The 21,773-nt window shown below is 37.6% G+C and overlaps 1 long non-coding RNA gene across 1 annotated transcript in view; it reads left to right on the top strand.

Annotated features, from left to right (window-relative positions):
• The first annotated feature begins 6,241 nt into the window (after positions 1 to 6,241).
• The window catches only part of LOC122219635, a 51,611-nt gene continuing 36,079 nt past the window's right edge, over positions 6,242 to 21,773 (top strand). The window contains exons 1-2 of the long non-coding RNA XR_006202502.1: positions 6,242 to 6,410; positions 19,438 to 19,509. This is a non-coding gene — a long non-coding RNA (uncharacterized LOC122219635). The remainder of the gene's footprint in view (positions 6,411 to 19,437; positions 19,510 to 21,773) is intronic.

The following is a 21,773-nucleotide window of genomic DNA, read 5'->3' as shown; positions in this document are numbered from 1 at the left end:
AAGTGTGATTGTTATTTATTTTTTGACAATTTAATGCTAGATCCAATTTATAAAAGTAACTCAGAATAGCAATTTAATACTGTCAATTGCTTGACTAAAATGAACAGATGACATTTTTTTATTTCCCAAAGCAGTTGCTCAAACCAAATAGGACAAATTGGTTTTTAAGATTTTACTTTTGGCTCACAACCTTGGCAACCTTTGGTCTACAGAAATGCCTTACCATTTTCCCATTTGGAGTTAACCGATGTATAATTAGTGTGCCCATCAGTTATACCAATGGCAGAAATGCTATAAAGCAAGGGAAGGTAGCTCTCACGATTAAGAAAACAATCTAGACTCAGTTCTGTTTTAAAGGTACAAAACTGGAACTGTATTTGCCCCTCAGTTGGCACACTTGCAGGGAGTTGAATTAAACTAATTGTTTTTAGTAAATACCTCTAACATGTATATATTTCAATCATCCTAAATCTTTCTTTTAATATATTTTATGCAAAAGGTATCACATGTTAAAAATTTACTCCCCCTATATACTCTTAATTCAGAAATGAGAGATGCACACATCCAGGGTGAAATCAAAAGTCAATTTGGAGGTGTAAATTCTATAAACCATGTATATAAATTTAAGTTTTGCCAAAACTGTGCTTTTACACAAATTCACTGAAATACAGTCCTCTTTGAATGTTAGGCAATACAAAATTTACAGCAGTGGTAGATTATTAGAACAACATGGCATAACATCTTGATAAAATTAAAAGTTTCACTGTTAGCCTTCATATTCCTAAAGAAAAATTCTCATGCAACACATGCAGGCTGTAATCGGTATGAAACTCCAGTGTTACAGGATGGTGAAGCAAGATTTTTGGATTTTTTAAGAATACATTTATTAATCTGACAGGAAATTTGAGCCAGTGCATTTTATGAAGATTTAGATGTGGACAGTCAGTTGTTAAATTTTAGCAAATAATTTTTAATATTACCTCCTATTTATCTTTTATTTTTCCAGTAACTTAGTACATCACTGTGTTTTCTCCTTTTCAAGGAGAAAGTAAACTTGTCTTTTCAGTTGCATGAAAAAACAAAAAAACTGATTGCTTACATTTAGTTACAATTTATAAAGGCAGTACTGCAAATTCAAACGGGTGGGGGGCATACAGTCTTCTTTTGTTGTGTGTCTGTGTGCTGATGGGGACTGGCTTTTCTTCCCATTGTCCTAGTTTGAAATGGAAATGCTGCACTACTGAGAAAATGCCATGAAAATATAACCCACTGCATTCCAGGAAAATAAATAAGCAAGGCCACCCAAATTTTCAATTAGTGCTCATGCTGAATGCAGGAAATGGCAAGATATCCGTCCAAGGCGCCCTAGGCCGGGTCGTGGACACGGAGCAGTGACAGGAAGGCTGGAAAGGGGATCGCAGGCACAGTGTGAAGATGGCTTGTCTCCAAGGAAAACTGCATGCTAATAGGCTAGTACTGACTTCCTAAAGCAGACCAGTGGGTATTACATCCTGACCAAGGGTAAGCTTCAAGATTTGGAAGTTTAATAGTGAAGTAACACTTGAAATTGCTGGTGGCATTACTTATTTTATGTCATAGGCTTATTAAGCACTCTCAGTATTCCCCACAAACAGTTTTAACCACCGGAAACAGCACTACACTGGACAGTTGGTGAAAATTACAAAATGCTTTTGATTTAAAGTATTAGGCATAAGGATCGATTATTTCCCACTTGGTGGCATTGCTTGCTAACATACCAGAGCCAGCGGGGGTTCATGGGGGGAGTGGGGACAACTGGTTCAGAAGCAAAGCAGTTCTGTGATGTCTCCTGAGTCAGCAAGAGATGTAGGAGCACAGATTTCTAAGGGAGGTAAAAAGTTATGATTTAAAAGCCCCTTTCCTTGATTGTGTTTTTCTGAAATGCTCAAATCACTAGTTTGAGATTAGTACTTGAAAACCAAAAAAAGAATGATAGAACAGTGGATTCTTCGGGGATCATGTACTCTCCTGCTTTGTCACTCTTTTATTTGCTTTCTGTTTCACTTCTCAGATCTTCACTAAGCATTTGGAGTTTTACAGCTCATCATATTAAAGTTAGTTAAGGAAAAAAGAAGAAAAGGGGTTAGTTTTTCAGCAGCATGGTGTTGGTTGAGCTTACAAAAAAGCCCCTATCATTTTGGATGGATTTTATCTGTGTTGTGGATCTAAATGTTTTTAATTTCAAGCTAAACTAAATTCTTTGATCACCGTTACACCACACTGATGAAAAGTAAATCTACATATTTGATGTATTCTTACAACCAAGAAGTGAAATAATTGAGGAGCTAATATGGACTATAATTATTAAAAGAAGGAATAAAACTCAAGTGATCTCACCAAGCTATAATTATGTGGGCAGAAAGAATGATATGGGTAAGTAGAAGACAAATATTCATCAGTCCAGCTGAAGATTAAATGTGAAATTCAAATTATGCTTTGTAGTTATTTGGATAACAATGCTGTGTACTCGTGCTAAATTTAGGAGAGTAAATGGGAACAAAAAAAGTACTGACTATTTTTCTCCTTAGCTGATTCCCTTGACTTGAGAGCATTTTCTTGGCAAATCAACTATTTTGTTAGTTTTCAAAGGCTATCATTTCCTTTTCACAGTAAAATCAGGAATTTCATTTTTATACAATACTGCAACATTTCCTATAATTGAATTACAACAGTTTCAGAGTGTGCTCTTTACCTAGTTTTCCTATATAAAATAAGGAACAGAAAAAAGCCCAAACCTCTTTCTATTTGCAATAGTTTAAAAGTATATTTGTCTTTAGATTTAGTAAGCTAAGCAATTTTACCCATAGGGAAATTTCAGCCATAGGGAAATGCAGAACTGTACATAATATATGCTTTCAGTCACAGAACTGCTCTAAAAGGAACTACCCAGGAACTGGAGCATTCTCAGCCTTGGTTTTCCAGCTTGCCTTTATCCACTCACGTGCTGTGTTTTTCATTTCTGTCTTCCTTCACCACAGCCTGAGGCTCTCAGTGCTCTCCACATTCCATCATTGGAACCTGCTTCCAGAAAATTATCTAATGAATATGCACAAATGTGTAAGTTATTTGTAGGGTTTAGCTTATTTATTTAGCAAATGTTTCCAAGCACCATACTTGGTGAGGTCTCTGAGAAATGTAAAAATGGTACTGGCACTTGTCTGTTGAATAAGATAACAAAACAAATAACCATAATGCAAGGCTTTTGGCTCAATGGCAGAGTTGGAAGGGACCTTGATACTATGTAGACCAAACCTCTGATTTTATAGATGAAACAGTTAAAGCCTAGAGTCAGACAATCAACATGATCACATTTTCACTAAAACTCAATAGGAAACTGCTGGTCTAGTGTTCTTTCTGGATTGCTACAATATCTGAATCTTTCTCACATATTGTGGTAGATGAAATTATTGTTTAAAATATTCATTGCTCCTGCTACAGGTTTCTTCCTCTGAGGGAATTATATACTCTCAACACATTAATGTCAGTTTTGGTCATGGACTTGTTTTAACAATGAACAGGAGCAAGAGTGACCTGTGCCGTGTCCAAGAAAAGCTGAAAAAGCCATCACATGGTCTGTCACCTACTTCTCCCTCTTTTGGGACATCTGCATTGTTCTGGATAAAGGCTAATTCTTCTAGGTCCTAAGAGAGAATGGATGGAGCAGAGCCATAGCCAAGAAAGATATAATAGGAGTGAGAGAGAAATCTTTGTTGTTGTAAGCCTGAGATTTCAGAGGTGTTTGTTGTTGTAGCAAAACACAACCTCAGCTGACTGATACATTGCATTGCTGCCAAAACAGAGATTGGTTGGCTAGTGGTTACCCATTCCATCTGTATAGTTTAACCTTAATCAGGGAAATTATATACATCATTATGTAATTTTTTTTACTAAGATCAAAAAGTAGATTCATGGAGGGCAGACATCCAGTGCAATGTTCCAGGATTCCACAGATGGTCTCTTCTTTTTGGAGGCCAGACCTGGGTGAGAAGGGCACACCCAGAAAGCTATGGATACCACTGTTCAGTTAGTAACTGAGTCCATATATACCTTGAAGTACATTTATTTGACTGAATTTCAGAAACATCAACTTATCTGCCAAGAGAGGAAGAAATTCTCCAGGAAAAGGGAGAAAGGTGAACTTTCTCTCTTTGGTAACTTCACATGGTCTTGACCTGAGCCATGTGTTCTTGAAAGCAAAAATCAGAAAAAATCACCATGACATAGGTTAAAAAGTGATCTATTTAGAAGATGGTAGTAAAGCAAGCATACAGCATATTCAGATTAGGGAATCAATAAAATCTTCTTTGAAGGAACAACTTTTCTAGTAGACTTTGAAGAACATTTAGAGATAGGATGTGGCCATTCACCCCACAGGTTCATTATGATCAGAAACACGATGGTAGAAAGGCCTGAAGTATTTCACAAAGTGTGTTGCCTCTTTCAGAAAAACTCTTTAACTCAAAGAATATTTACTAGGTTTGGACAAGAGGTTTTTTTTGTTTTTATTATTTATTTATTTATTTATTTTTAAATGTTTTTTAAATTTATTTTTTGAGAGAGACAGAGAGAGAGTGCGAGCACGGAGGGACAGAGAGAGAGAAGGAGACACAGAATCTGAAACAGACTCCAGGCTCTGAGCTATCAGCATAGAGCCTGATGCAGGGCTTGAACCCACAAGCTGGAGATCATGACCTGAGTGGAAGTTGGACGCTTAACAAACTGAGCCACCCAGGCATCCCTCAGCTCATTGTTTTTAAATGACAGTTACAACAATCTAAATTTTTCCTCCTGCTTCAGCTCATGCTAAGGTCTAAGTACATTTCTGAATCATAGAGCTATGATCCTTAGAAGCCTGTAAAGCTATCTATTAGAAGGATGTGCCCTTTGAGAGCATCTCTCTGCTGGCCAGTGTAAACTGGTAGGAATTACCAGAGTCCTGTCTTTCATTCCTCATGAAAGAAGCCACAACAGTTAGGATGCCATGACTAGGATGTCTAGTGCAATATAGATTTTTAAGAGGTAACAAATTTATTAGTATATAAATGGCCAGAATAATTAATATTAACAAACTAGACACTCTCTCTCATCACTGGAGGCAGTGTGGATAAACATAAATAGATGGAAAGTGGGCTTTGGAATCCAAAAGACTCATGATTTTATTTTGGTTTTTCCCTGTATTGCCGTGGGAAAGTGGATTAATGTGCCTTATGGAGATAATGTTTTCTGTTTCCAGCATTGTAGTGCACAAAGCAGATGCCCCTTATTTATTTCTTTCTCTTTTTCTGTTGTAAGTATTTATCATATACTATATGATAAATTATTACTATTTTGAGTATTACTGGTTTCGGTAAATATAAAATATTTATCAAGGTCCTTCTGTGTGCAAGGCAATGGGCTCAGCACTGGTTCAGTGCTCATTGTGGGGTTTCTTTTCCTTTCCCTGCTCTTAAGCTTCCTCCCTCCCACCATCCTCTAGATGAAATGCAAACCCAAACCATAGTCTATTTAGAGGTTGCGGCGCATGGCCATCTTCGATGTAGCAGTCCACTCTGAATTTAAATTTGTCACCATTTTCCTTAGAGGGAATGAGAGAGAAAATGAATTTAATTTAGCATAAAAAATAAACATTTCTGGGCGCTGGAAATGTCTGTGGTGTTTTAAGAGCTGTTATCATTAATCAGTCAAGCATGTTTACCCATACCCATGATTGCTTATGAAACTGAACCACACACACTGAGCTCTTCAATGAGAGATGGCCACCAAAATCTGAGGCAAAGGTTTATGTTCCCAATAATCATTATATGCCTTGACTGGCTCATGAATGTAACTTCTTTCATACTATGCTTTTCATGGCTAAAAGGTGACATTAAACAGTAGTTCAGAGTATCGTAAAGCAATATTTGTACTGTTGTTACCTTGTGATTCTTAATTTTTCCCCACAGCATTTTCTTGTGTTTGTGCTTTTTAGTAGTTTATCCTGTTATAATTTTGAGAGGCAACACCTTCTTCAGAAATATCTTTATTATAGTTGTAAAATGGCCGTGGTAATTATTATCATTGGCTAATTCTTACCACACAAAAGGGTTTGGCATGGCCTGAGAGGAGAAACTTACTTAGCAGTCAACAAGGCATGGCAGGCTTACAGTATCCATAGTAACCTCGGAATGCATGGGAGTCTGGAGTGGGAGGAGAGCTAGTGAAATATCCCTTGAATGTGCTTCTACAACAAACAAAAGAAACTTTCCTAAGAAGTTAAGGCAAAAGGGAAGCCCAACACAGAAAATATTAAACCTTAACAATAAGTTTTTTTCTAAGGTATTTTCTTAACAGAAAAATAAGGTTCTATTTAGAACAGAATTTGGCCCAAGTCAGTAAGTGTTATTATCATTATTATTTGTGAATTAAGCAACTAGGTGAATTTGGCACCATTTACTGTGATGGAGAAGACTGGAGGAGGAGTAGGTTTCGGGGAAAATATCAGGAATTCTATTTTGGAAGTGTTAAGTCTAAGATGTTCATTAGATTTTTAAGCAGAGTTGTTGAGCTAGACATAAGAATCTGGAGTTGCAGGGAAGAGGCCAGAACTTGGATATGGATTTGATCTTTAAAACAAGAGTCCTGAATGAGATCATGAATATGGAGAGGCTGGGGAAAAAAGGAAGAGCCAGGAGGAGGAGTAAAAAGAAGGAACCAGTAGTGTTGGAGGGAAATAAGAATGCATTTTCTAAGGGAACTAGTAACTCAAGGAAGAAGTGTGGTCAACTGTGTTAGTTCTTACTGAAAATTCAAATGAAGTGGGTTTCAGGCTCGACATGGAATGTGGTAAATGCAGGTAACTGGTAACTTAGATAGGAGGGGCTTCAGTGTCAGATCAGAAGCCTGCATGGAGTGAACCATGGAAAACAGGGAAGTGAGGAAGTGCAGACAGCTCAGTAAAAGACAGCAGCCAAGCACAGGCCCCAGACCCTTCCTATTCTTATTGCCTAGGTCTGCGCAAGCTTGAGCTCTTCAAACCCTTAACCTTCAGATTGGCACTTCTCTGAGGCCCATGGTATTTTCAATTCCTTCCCAATTCTTTAAGAAGGATTGAGAAACAACAGGGATTGTTCTGTTGCTTAAAAGTAGTGAAGCCAACTGACATACTCACCTAAATGATGCACAAATTGGCACAAAGAAATTTGTGGGTGTAATTTGGAAGTTAAGAGATAATGTGTCCTAAAACTGATCTAGATCCTAAATCCTAAAATCAATATAGATTATGCTCTTCAAGTAAACAAAATTTTTTTTACCCTTTAAAATGATTATAATGTGCTTACTATGTAAAATAAATAATATATCTGTAACAGCAATGAAGAACAATTAGACAAATCATGTAATTTTGGAGGTCATCATTGATGCTTCTTAACCTAACAGATCTTCTTTCCTGTTGTGGACTGAATTTTGTACCCCCCCAGCCCCCCCCCCCCGCCATATTTATATGTTTGAAGCCCTAACCCCCAACCTGACTGTCTTTGGAGATAGAGACTTCAAGGAGGTAATGTAAATTAAATGAAGTCATAAGGACAGAGCCCTAATCCAATAGGACCAATGTCCTTAAAGAAGACACACACACACACACACACACACACACACACACAACAGTGAGAGGACAGTAAGATGATGGCTATCTGCAAGACAAAGGGAGAGGCCTCAGGAGAAAACACCCTGACAATACCTTTGTCTTGGACTTCCAGCCTCCAGAACTATGAAAAGTAAATGTCTGTTGTTTAAGAAGCTCGGTCTATGGTATTTTGTTACAGTAGCACCAGCAGACTAAGACACTCCCATTTTCATTTACCTAGCTGATCAATTCTAGTGCTGTAATATCTCTTGAATTTATTCACTCTCCACCAAGCTCACTGCTGGGGCCTTATTATCTCTTTCTTGAACAATTAAAATAGTCTTCATATTGGTCTTGTGTCTGCTGTAATCAACTCACCCTTCATACTCTAATTCTTTAGCCTCAGGGACCAAAGCCAGGAATATAGAATTGGAATCAGAGTTTCCCTTTAAGGCACTTCTGGTCTTAGGGAACTAGAGGAAATCTGAGGAGGATACTCACTGGGGCACAGGCTCTGAAGCACTGCGAGTATACCAAAGAAGAAGAAACAAACCATATACCCAGAGACGTGTTGGGGAAGGGGCAAGTCATAGCATTCATGGCATGTGAGTTGGGCATGTTGCCAGTCACAGGCCAAGGAATTTATTCATTTATTGACTTGTTCAATAAGTATGCTATGTAATGAACACTTGACACCTAGAATCTAGTGGTGAATAAGCAAGAAGGGATCCCTGACTTTGTTGAGCTTACATTCTGATGGATGGAGATACAATACATACATAAAATCAATAAGGTGGCTTATATTTCTAAGTTTCTTTCTTTCTTTCTTTCTTTCTTTCTTTCTTTCTTTCTCTCTTTCTGAGAACAAATGGGTAAGGACAGAGAGGGGAGCAGAGGATCTGAAGCAGGCTCTGTGCAGCAAAGAGCCCAATGCAGGGCTTGAATGCACAAACTGTGAGATCATGAAGGGAGATAAAGTTGGATGCTTAACCAACTGGGCCACCCAGATGTCCCAATAAGGTGGTTTAAAATAGGGAAAGGTGCTAGGAACATTATGAAAAAGAGTAATGGGATAGTAGAAGGGGCTTCTTTTGGCAGAGTGGTCAGGGAAGTAGTCAGAGAAAGTGACAGTGCACTTGAGATATGAAAGATGAGAAGGAGCTAGCAATGCATAGGGAGTCAAATGCCAAGCACAGGAAACAGCTCCTGACAAAGCAGATAAGATGGATGAAACATAGGCAGGAGTGGAGGAAATGTAGATGTAGATGTTTGGCAAGAGCTAGGTGATGGAGTGTCTTGCTGGCCATGGGGTATGGAGAGTTGTATCTTCTTCTAATTTGAGTGGGCAGCCACTGGAGGGTTGGAAACTGGGAAATAAGATTCTACCTATCTAACTCTATACTTTTTTTTAGAAATGGAGAGAGCAGAAGCGGGGAGGGAGAGGCAGAATATTTTCTCTCTCTCTCTCTCTATATATATATATATACATAGACAGATATGTTATATATCTATATCTCTCTCTCTATATATATAGATATATATATAGATATGTATAGATATATAATATAGATATCTGTATATTCTTATGATATCTATATAGATATATCTATCTATCTGTATAGATCTATAGGTAGATAGATAGAGAGATAGAATCTTAAGCAGTGTCCATGCTCAACACGAAGCTCAATGCAGGGCTCAGTCCCATAACCCTGGGATCGTGACCTGAGCCAAATTCAAGAATCAGAGGCTTAAGCAACTGAGCCACCCAGGCACTCCTGACTCTATACTTTTAAAAGGTTTTTCTGGGGACACCTGGGTGGCTCAGTCGGTTAAGCATCTGACTTCAGCCCAGGTCATCATCTCACAGTTCGTGAGTTTGAGCCCTGCATCAGGCTCTGTGCTGACAGCTTCAGATTTTGTGTCTCCCTCTCTCTCTGCCCCTCCCCAGCTCATGCTCACACTCTGTCTCTGTCAAAAATACATAAAAAAAATTACAACTGTGAGGAGATGGCAGTTTCAGAATTTATCCTGGTGGTAAAGTGGCCAGGATTTGCCATTGGATGGGATATGCTTGTGAGGAAAACAGAGAAGGTGAATCTGACTCCTGGCATTTTGTGGATGCTGATGCAGTGAACTGGGAAGTATAAGCAGGATTCAGGGAACAGAGCTAAAGCTACAGTTTGGCTTTAAATATGAGGTACTTTATTAGATATTAAAGAAAGGGAGGCTGGTTAAATGTGTCAAATGCCACTTAGAAAGTAAGTAAAGAACCCAGGAGGGATCTCTGGATTTTGCTAGAGGAAAATAATTGGTGCTGTTGATAAATGCCAGTTTAGCTGAGTCATGGGAATGGCAACTGCTTTAAACCGAGTGTGTTAAATAAAGAGAGAATGTGAGATGAGAATGTGGAAATTTTGCTGGGAAGATGAATAGACAAATAGGGGTAGGGTAGCTGGAGGACATGTAGGGTAAAGAGTGATGCCGTTTATGATGAACAAGAATTAAGTTGGTGTGCATGCTGTTGGGAATGGTGTGTTCAGACTGAAGGGGCTAGGTTCTGAAGTAGGAATGAGAAGGGAATTGGAGCATAAATAATTATGCTGAAAAAGCTAAAGTTGGAGAATTGAAGTTTTCTCCTAAAATGAATATTGCTATTGTAAGGAGCTTGACTGTTTAAAAAGTTGAATATGTTTAAACCTTTGCAAAGGTACATAATTTTCTAAGTCTGTAGATAATCTACTAATTTTGTAGATCAGACCATTCATAATTAAAGCACTAGCTTTTGTATTTCTGTGTTATGAATATTAAACACTGCTTTGATAGTACTATATCAAGATGTATACTATAAGGATTCACATTAAAATTATAATTTTAAGGAATAGTTTAAAGAATGTAATGATATTCAAATATTACATTAGAGATTTAGTAAATAAAAAGTAAATACCCTGTATGTATTTCTAGCAGATTAATAAAAAGGTGATTTTTTTGTAGAGGGGGGTCAGGTAACAGTAAAAGAGTAATTTTTGAGTTTGAAAATTCACATTAAATTCTGTTGCACAGACTTTGGAAATGCCCTGTTGCTCTCCAGCTCCAAAACTGCCACCACTAGAGGGAGTATGAAAGGCCTCTGAATGGTCAAGGATTCTGAAACTTGGACAAAATTTAAGCAACTTTTGCATCATAACAGTTATAGCTTACTCATTGCTACCTAGAATTTCCTAGGGTGCAGATTTAATAGTAATGGCCAAAAAGCTAAAGTTGGAGAATTAGTTTTTCCCCTTATTTGAATATTTCTCTTATAAAAGCATGTGTGGTTAAAAAATTCAACATTTTTAAACTTTTGCAGAGACATATAAGTTCCTAATGTGTATAGAGATTAAAAATTATCTCAGGGTCATGAGTTCAAGTCCCACGTTGAGCATAGAGCTTACTTAAAAAAATATGAAGCGAAATACTGATATATTTTGAAATAAACTTCTCTGTTGTATTCTGTATTTAACCAACCTTAATGGGGAATAAAAATATAGGATTTCACTGCTATTTCTTTGTGGAATTAAAGCTATGGATATCCCCTTCCCTTTCTTACCAGTCTGTTCTCTGATTTTAAACATTCAATAAGTTCCCAGCCAAGGAATGCATTTTTTCCCTTTTGATATTTTTCTGTGGTTCCTTATTATCGTTTATAGAATATACTGTGGTTCTGTTTACCTCTGCCTGCAGCTTCCAGACCTTTGTGGTTTCCTCTACAGCTGTGGGTATTTCTCATGTGAAACCATAGGTCAGTACAGAACCACAAAACTGATCCTGACAATTAGAATTTTAGCCACTGTCCTGTGGGGTTTTCAGAGCCACAACTGACTCCGTATTTTAAATCCAGATCCTTAAATTACTACCATCTGATGTTAGGCATCATTATTTTAGAACAATCATGGTTTCTCCAGGGGGCCTAGGTAAGCCTTTCTTCATTTTATTTAACGTTAGTGTGCACCTATCTTTAAATGAAGCTTCACAAATACTCTCACTAGGTGTGAGATCTATGAGAATGAGGATTTGGTTTTTGCTGTGTGTTCTGGCACCTGTCCACATCACTTAGTATGTTGCCTTTGTGGCATGAATGCATCTTTACTTAGGTCACATTTTGAGCAATGGGTCTCAAACCTTAGTAAGCGCCAGAATCTGCTAAAGAGCTTGATAAAATACAGATTGCTGGGTTCTACCCCCAGAGTTGCTGATTCAGTAGGTCTCGGAGGGGCATTAAAGAAAAAATTGATCATGACATTTGTTAAAAGCGGTAGGAAAGACTTTATTCAAGGGGGCTACTTTAACAGGGTTTTGTAGGAGAGGAGAGAGATTGGGCTTAACTCTGAATACAACAAGGGAAAGTGGGAATTTACAGCTAAGGAGCAGAGTGGGGGTGGTACTCAGTGATAGAAAATTACTAAAAGGAAATATCAGGAGTGAAGGAAGATTCTGACTAAACCAACCTAACAGGATTCTTTATGAAGGCAGGCTAGAGTGATCAGATATAGGAGGGGCTTGGTGCTGAAACCTGATTAGATATTGAGGGTGGGAGAATCTGGCTAAACCAACTTAGCAGGATTCTTGCTAAAACTGGACAATGCAGAGAAACACACGGGAACCCAAAATTCAGGGCCTGAGAAAAGAGTTTGGAGGAACCTGACTGAAGTTTGGTCAAGGAGAGAGTCTTTGTAAGGGGGTGAGAATTTGTATTCCTTACATGTTTCCAGGTGATGATGCTCTTGGTCTGGGAACCAAGTTTCAAGACCCACAGGTTTAGAATATTATGAGTTCCATCAAGAAGAAGAGTTGTTTTAGAGTTCGACTCAGACTGAAAGAGCTGGAATTGGTATTTCAACTTTTGGCTGATCTACTTGCGGAAAAAGACTTTGTTAGAGGTAATATTTAACTTCTAGCTGAGTAAGACATGTAGTACCTGTCAATGCAATGGGAGCCATGAGCATGGAGAATGGCAGAGACCCAGTCAGATTGTTAGTTTGGAAGAGAGTGTTAATTTTGTTATTAATAGTGTGACAGTGTTTAAAGTATGAATTATTAACTAAGTGTGATTTTTAACAATGGAAGAGTTTGCCTGAATATTATGGTCAGGGAAAGTGTTACTTTCCTCATTCATTTTTGTGGTGCAGGTTTGGTCCTCCCTTTGAGGTAGCAAGCACGGACTGGTAGGAGAATTGAACTTTGGTCCCCATCCTCACATATCTCTCTGGGCAGCAACCTGGGCTCTTCACCTCTGAGTGAAGTCTGCCTGACCACTCCCTCACTCAGCCTGGGCTCCAGGAGGCTGACCCTGAGTCAAATTCCATAGACAGCCTGGACTTTTTTTTTTTTAACCTATTTGTTTGTTTGTTTTTTTTAACCTATTTGTTTGTTTCTTTAAAGACACCTATATACACAGCTTCTAAATTCATGCTTCTCAAATAGGTTATGTGTGATCCCTGCCATGTGCTAGGGAATATGGGAAAGTACAGGATCAGCATGGCACTTGCTGGAGTGATAATTCTATTGGAGATTTTTGGTGGAACCAGGATGCCATCTGTGCTCTGTGCCCCACCATCATCCCTCTGACTTCTGCTGCAGGGTGGGGCACTTTCCTTGTGCATGCTTCACCACCACCCCAGGCTCACTCCATCTCTCAGCTCCTCTACAATGGGCTTTCTCCAAAACAGAAGTTCTTCCTCACCTAGAACTTAGACACTTTGGAAATGCCAAAGGAATTAATGCCCCTGGCATTGACTCTTAGTCAGTGAGGCCAGGAATCAGTGCATATATTCCCCAGCTTCCAGTCCTTCAAAAGGTCAATTCTCTGAGGTGCACTCTGTGTAATTTCTCAAAAGATCTCAACGAAGTTCAATTCCATTTGCCCACAGTTGCAGTCAGCTCAACGATACACTCTTCATGGCTTTCTTTCCTTCTCCATCTCCTTCCCTCTGCTCTCTCACTTGCATGGGGAAAATTCAAAACTATGATACACAATACTCAATATCACTCAAATGCAAAATAAGTACTCTGTAAAATTTACACAAAATTTTAAAATACACAATGGCACTTAAAAAATTGCGGATGGAGCTGTAGTGTGGTACTAGGCATTCTCCTTTCTGTCCGTGGGGGAAGAAAATAGAGGATGGTAGCTCTAAATTCTACAGAAGATTATTTATTTGCTGCCTGTTTTCTTACTGCACATTCACACCTCAAACTCTTGCACTTTGGCTTCAGACCCCACCTTTCCACTGAATCTCCCAATAAGTAACTTCTGATCAGCCAGACCCAGTGGACAGTTTTGAGTTATTTTCCTAGACCTCTATATTGCTTTTGACAGTGATACCTTCTGTCTCCTTGAAATTTCCTTCCCACTTGTTATGTTGGATGTAAACTTTGTGGTCTTTCTCTACATGCTTGATTCTTCCTTTTCTTGTTTAAATCCACTGACATGTAGCTTTTCTGCTCACATTGTCTTATAAATCATGTTGCGTTTATTTGGGCTATTTATTTTCAGTTGCCTTAATTTAAAATACAAACTAAAAGGCAAATCACTTAAAAAAATAAATTTTCTTATTCTGTATTGTTTACATTTGTATCAGAAAAGAAATGGGATTGGAACACATAGAAAATTCAGACTTGACTCCAGACATGATGTAGCACTTCTTATAGCATTCCAAGCACAGAATAAGTGACCAACATGTCAAATGATATGATTTGTCATTTTTGAACCATGTATAAGCAGTGACCTGCTTGATACCTAGTAAATTTAGTAGGTGGTTATATGTATGTAGGTGTAATCTGTGTAAGAGATCATAGTCTAGTGTATTTAACCTGAGAATAATGATGGGGAAAACATTTGATACTCAAGAAATGAGATTTACATGTCTTAATAAGATTGTAATATTGTTCTCCTGAAGTATATCCAATATTACAAGCAAATGCATTTACACGAAAAGTTTGAAAAATGTATTTTAGCATAATAATCCCAAGCAGGCTATCATTTTCAGGGCAGAAATGCCCAGAGTTGACTAGCCATCAAAATACAGATGTTTTAAAGATAAGAAGGAACAATCTTAACCTGCAGTTGAAAAAAAACTTGTCACGGTGACATGATTATTAGACTTCTTGTTGTTTTCAAAAAATGTAGATTGAGAAGTTATAATTTCATCAGAATACATACTTTATTCCAAGTATCTATTTTAATAATCATTTAAAATTTTTGTTCAAAGTAATCAGAAATGTCCCATCTTCTCTAGCAATAATTTATCTTTTATAGGAAGGGCATTCATTTTTCAGAGACAAAGTCACTAATTATTTTACATGTGTTTGTTTTTCTGTATTCATTGATTACCCCCTCCTCTCCTCTGATCTCCCTTCTTTTTCTCCCCTTTCCTTCCTTTTTCTCCTTTCCCTTTCTCTTCTTGACACTCCAAGTGCTCAAATTTTTGTATCAGTTAACTGTTTGTACCTTCCATCTTTATAAACATCATGCTTTTCCCTTTAGCTCATGACTAAGTTCCTTGGCCAAGTGCTTTATGGAAGTGTTGGGAATAGAAATGTCACATAAAAATGGAATGAGTTGTGAAAACAGTCAGTTCCCATCTCTCCTAAGATAGGCAAATCTTTGAATGACCTCCTTGGGAGGAAAGAGCCTAGGGCATATTCTGATTTGTAGCACAAAGTTCAGGATATTGAATGAAATACAGTTACGACATGATTAAAAATGAAGTGCATTTCAGACATCTTTAAATGTCCAAATGGCACTAAGACAAATTTTACTATATTCATGGTTATTCTTTTTACTATTTCACTTTCCAGTTATTCACCATGAATCTTATGTGAAATCTATGGCAGGATGAGACAAAGCAAGAGCAGGAAAAGAGCTCAATTAATACTTCAAAGCCATTGTCATTTTCCTTGCCAAAGATGGCATTGTTAGGGTGAACATATATAAACTTTCTTTCCCACTGAGTAGACCACGTGGAAAAATGCTTTATTTTTTCTTATAAGAATAAAATTGCAATCTTTCAACAGAACATGTTGATTATGCCATCTGGCACATAATTTCTATGCTTAAATTAAGCTGAGAAATAAATTCAGTGTTGAAAGATATTATCCGTTTAACATTTTTTTGCCTTCAAGCAATTTGAGAAAGTAGGACAAAAAATAAATTGTTTTCATTTCTTAGTATGTGAATCATATATTTCTTGAATATTTTCTTCCACATAGAGGAAAATTATAATTTATAAGTGGATAGCTATGATCTACTGGGATTTCTAGTCCTGTAGTTATGCCAAAACTATACTGTATTACAGGAACCTACCCTGAGAGATCAGGTGATTGTCAGTTGGAGATTAGCATCAGTTAATGGATGGTGTAATTAACTGAGAATAAAGAACGCTCGTAAGGAGTTGCTTATATTTTGTTTGGACTTTTCTTTATTAAGCAGTTTGTGACTTCAGGTTGTTGCCAATACTAAAGGCACAAATAAATGAGTGTAATATACACAAATTAGGCTGCATCTAGGGCTACCTACCAAAGTTAAGTAACTAGCAGGTGGTGGGAACTCAAAAAGAGTGGAAATGTCTACCTTTTAACTGGGGAAGGAGGACTCCTTCAACAGGATCTCTTCGTCAGTTTTTTCTTTCCCTCTCTCTCCCTGTGAAGATATAAATCAATGCTCAGTCACCTAAGAACTTCCTAGTGAACAGTTTAAGTCAAGAATAATCTTTGACCAGCCTATAGCTGCTAAGACAGCATGGAGTTGATCAATGAGTGGTAGTAGCAGGAAGCTCAAACATTTGGAACAAATTGCCAGCAAAAGAGAGCTTTGAACTGAATGTATACATTCATATGGCAGAAAAACTGGGGAAAGATAACAATTAGAATTTCTCCTTTCGTTATTTAAAAAATTATCTTTAAAATAATGATTACCTTTAAGCTTTGCTGCTTTTTAAAATGGTTTTTAGGGGGGTTATTTATTTTTGAGAGAGAAAGAGAGAAAGGCAGAGGCAGAGAGACAATCCCAGGCAGGCTCCACGCCTCTAGCGCAGAGCCCAACACAGGGCATGATCTCACAAACTGTGAGATCATTACCTGAGCTTAAATCAAGAGTCAGACTCCTAACCAATTGAGCTACTCAGGCACCCCCTTCTGCTTTAATTAAGGAACAAAGAATGGGAAATTTACACTTATTGGGGGAGAACGCATCATCTAGGTTTAGCCATCTGGAGTCACACTATCCTGAGTCTTTGATGCCCACCTGCCTATTGAGGTCTTGGCACATCTGTTGACTGCCTGGGGCACTCAGGAGAAAAGAAAAGTTAAATGCTTTCCTATCAAAGGAAGTGTATGAAGTAACTGCAAGCACTGCAAATGGAGATTTTAAGAAAGTCTAGATTCTAGTTCTAGCTCAGAGATAGATTCAGAATAGATTTGGAAAATAGATACTATAATTTTTGCTACAAGGACTTTGCATAATGATAATAACAAAAATGACAATAATAAAAACAATACTTTTCACAGCACTTAGTTTTCAAAGCACATCATATGAACTATGAGCTGTGCTTCCCATTAACCTGTTATAAGCTAATATAGTAGAGAAACACAGAACATAACAGTAGATGCAGAATTGGAGAAAGATTCAGGATTTGGGAACTGAGGAAGCTGAAGTGCTCTGTCCACTGTGGAAAAATGACATATACTTGGCACATACGCTTAGGATATGCTCTCTCACTATGGTACTAATTGAAAATCATGGTAGAATTTTACAGTTAAAATGTAGAAATACTATGGTCAGAATATTTTATGAAAGGGCCCAAACACATAGTAAATTAAGATTGATTTGCATGAAATTTTGCAGATACCCAGATGACAATTGTTTTTATAAAGGCAAAAAATTAACCATGGGAATGAAAGTCCTCTTAGAAGCTGCTCTGTAACTTCATTGAGTCTGAGACATGAGGAACAGAGAACACATGTATAGAAGCCCCTTTCAAGGCTTTGCACTCTGCTGCTGTCCTGGCAAGCTCCTCGTGACTCTAGAACAGTCCTCCTGAGCATGGCTCTGTGCATTGTGGGAATTGGACCCCATACTCTTGGCTCTCAAAACTGAGAAAGAGAGGGGATAGAGGAGGGAGAGGCAGAGAGAGAAAGGCCAGGCAAGAAATTAGAAAAGATCAAAGGTACATTGACCAAAAAAGATGAAAGGCACTTTGGCAAAGACAAGCATGACCCACTGCTCCTGCTAGAAAACTCGAGCTGATGAAACATTTCAGAAGGATTAGTATATATAAGTGCACCTGGGAAAGAATTTCTCTGATGCCTTAGCTTTCAGACCATTTTAGCAATGAATCAACAAGTCCCATTTGTAGAAAGAAGAAAGCTAATGTAATGAACAATAAAAGTACAACTCCAGGACTCACCTCATTACTTCAGAGATGCACAGCCAGACCTTTCTTGCACTTAACCAGCCCTTTAGTTCAAGTGTTCAGTATCATTGAAGCCACCAGGACCTTCTCCAATTTTTCTATTTGTTCAAGAAATTAATTTTAAAAAGTGAATTAGAAGACTTTTAAGTTCAAACTCAATGTGTTTCATCTCTTTGCCATGGTTTATAGTCCTAGCAATGCCTCCCGGCTCTCCTGACCACTTTTGCTAACCATTGCCAAACACTACAAGATACAAAAAATGATAGAAAATGAATTACCCACGTTTTTAAGGATGGGGAAAGGCATGAGCTAAAGAAATTCTAATAAAATTCTGACTCATATACAATTTGACCTCCCTACCTTTGCAATATGAAATTTACATTTTATATGCAATTTCCATGGCAATTTACAGGTGTTAAATTAGGAACAGGAGTAGAGTACAGACAAGGGGATAACCTAATATAACAGCAATAGAGTTCAAACAAAGTTTGTTTCCTTTTTTTATATTATCATCTGGGTATCTGCAAAATTTCATGCAAATCAATCTTAATTTACTATGTGTTTTGGCTCTTTTATAAAATATTCCAACCATAGTATTTCTACATTTTAACAGTAAAATTCTCCATAAATGGGGCACTTATTACATTTTTTTAATATGTAGAATGATTCAGTTACTACAAAAGTCCTGAAGAAGAAATATTTACTCCAGGTAGAGTAATCTAGTTTTTTTTTTACCAGTTCCCAAGGGCATTGCTAATACCTTGTATTATTCAGACTTAGAGAAACATACTAGGAAGACAGTGTTAGAGCATGCTGTCCCTAGTATTTCTCTCATATGTTTCTACTGCAAATCTAGGTTAATTTGGACCCAGCTCTACTGATAAACGAATTGTAAAACTAAGTGAGCACTTTGTAAAAACTCTCAGGTAGATTTGGGCTAAATCAAAAGATTTTGTCGATAACCCAGTCCTGAGTTTGAAAGAGCCTTGTCTCATTTCTATCTTGAAATTTACTCTTTCACATTCATTTTGGTGGATGGCTGAGGGGAGGCAATTGAGTGATAAGCAAACCTTCTCTGGCCATCATAGTTTCAGTGGTTGGAAGAAAATTAAGGATTAAGCTAGGGAGCTTATTCTCAAATGATGGTTGATTAGGCTGGTCACGTAAGAATCAAATCAGGAAAGCACTGCAAAGCCCAACATTTGGTGTTACTTAGGGAAAGCTTGAAAATTAAGAAGGCTCTTCAATTTAAGTTAGAAGGATTGGGGGTGGCGACACAGGGATTCCTTGGAAGGCCTCCTGCAAGAAGTTTTTGTAAGTGTGTGTGTGTGTATGCCCTTGTTTTTATAGGAGAATCACATTCTTCAGACCACCCGTCTATCTCGCACAGGCAGAGCACGTCATGGGTCCTGTCTCCCAAAAGTGAGTTGAACGTTATTGGGGCTTTTGCTATTGTATTGACTTGTGACTAAGAGAGATCAGTGTTGCATTATTTGGATTTAGTATGCTCAAACTCATTTCTTTTCCACATTCCACGAAGATTTCTTCCTTAAAAAAAGGGGGGATAGGAAAGCAAATTCCAGTGTTTTTATTCAAACATAATCCCTAATATCCTTTCTGGGAGCTCCCCAAAAGGACAGTTGTTTTTAAAAGGAAAGTATCAGTTAAGACATACCATGTCACTAAAGGGACCTTTAAAAAGTCATTTGGCCTCCTAGCAGGACCACACTCAAAGCAGAGATCACAATCTATCCCTTTCTTTAAAATCTCCAAAGTGTTTTTGAAACAGTTAGTAATAATAAACAAGATAAAGAGAATCCAGGTGGCATGGCCACTGGGGCACCAACAGCAGCTCCTTTATATGTTAGGTGTCAGCCAATTTGCAGAACAAAGCTGACCACATTTTATAAGTAGTATTTTAAGAAGTGAAGTATTATGTACCTTTCAGAACATGTGCTTCTATTTATTCTTTGTCAGCATGCTGGGGCACCTGTGTTAGTTTTATGCCACTGCATGCAGATTTTTTGACAAGTAGAATTCTGGTGAGTTCCAGCTGTTATTTCACCTGTGTGAGCACAAGAGCAAAAAACCCCTGGAACTTTGAATCTGAAGCACTAAAATTATTTGGAAATTACCACCACATTTGTAATATATTAATTCTATGTATTAAATGCCCAATTAAGACATATTGGTTCTTCTTAAGGGTAACAACAATGACTAAAAATGAGCAAATATATTTGTAAGGTTAATATGTGCTCATTATGGTTGTAGTGAGAAAACAAAATAAGAACTGGATATCTTCGTGATATATGTTATTTACATAGCTACGATGGTCATTACTTATTATCCACCAAGTACTGTGCTAAGCACTGCACATGCATTATCCAGCTGAATACTTCTAATAACCCTATGATCTGATAGAGCTATAAGATCCTCATTATCTAAGACAAAGAAATAGAAACTTTAAAAGGTCTGCCAAACAATAAGTCAGATAATGTACTCAAACCCAAGCAGTCTGATTTCAGAGCCTGAAGTCAAACCACTGCACCAGTATCTCACAGAGGATGGGAGCCAGAATGCCAGATGTGAAATACTTTCAGGTAGAACATGGATGAAACATGTACAACTATCAAGAAAGGTTTATTTATTCTTTGTATGTATCAGAGAAAAAAAAACTAACTAGCCAATCCACCTATTTCCTCCACCTCCACCATTACTACCATCCCACTCCTCACGGCCCCCTTAACTTTAGAAACCTTCTAAGTGGTTCCCAGAATTTCTACTCCAAGGTCAGTTCACACAAAAGCCTGAGTAATGATTATGAGTGAAAAACATTTAATGTCATTCCCCTGCTAAAAATTCTCCAATGATTTCTCATTATATTCAAAAGAAAATCCAAACTTCTTCCCAGGACCTATGAGATCCTATCTGTTTTGGACCTTGCTTGACCCTGAAGTCTCACCTCCAGGCCTCTCTGGCTTCCTTTCTTTGTTTCAGCACATCAGCCTTCTTGCTATTCCTCGAGTATTTTCACAATGGGGCATTTACCATTCTGTTTTCCATTGCTGAGGCCTTCATGGGTTTGCAGTCAAGTCTCCATTCAAATATCACTACTTCAGAGGTCATTTACTCTACTCCATCTTCCCCTCCCCCCCACTTTCCTTTAGCTTTCTTCATAGCACTTAGCTAACATTGTATTTGTAGAATGCCCTGTATTGATTGATTGGCTGATTGATTACCTTCTTCATTAGAATGTAATCCTCATGACAGAGGATTGTTATAGTTGTATTTTAAGCTCCCCAAAATGTGTCACAAAGTGTGTGATAGACACATATTTTTTAAATTAATTCATGAATCAAATGGATGATTTCATAGTTACTATCACTTGGAATGAAGATAAAGATAGGTTTACAAAGAAATATATTAAGGGAATTTAAAGAGTTCTATTAAGAAGGGATAGTACAATGGAGCTGATGAAAATCATGAAAGTAGAATAAGAATACCTAAAGTTTGGACAACATTGTTTATGTTATATTCCATGTAATTAGTTAAAAGTGAGGTTATTGCATTTTCTGTAAACTCTAAATGATGAATAAGATTCATACATAAAATAAGTCCATCAGTTAAAGCTATATACCTGCCTATGTAGACTAGTAAATTTCTGTAGAAGGTTAGGATTGCATTTA

This window comes from Panthera leo, chromosome B2 (genome assembly GCF_018350215.1).
Source record: "Panthera leo isolate Ple1 chromosome B2, P.leo_Ple1_pat1.1, whole genome shotgun sequence".
In the NCBI taxonomy this organism is placed as follows: domain Eukaryota; kingdom Metazoa; phylum Chordata; class Mammalia; order Carnivora; family Felidae; genus Panthera; species Panthera leo.
This window is presented reverse-complemented; position numbering and strand designations above follow the sequence as displayed.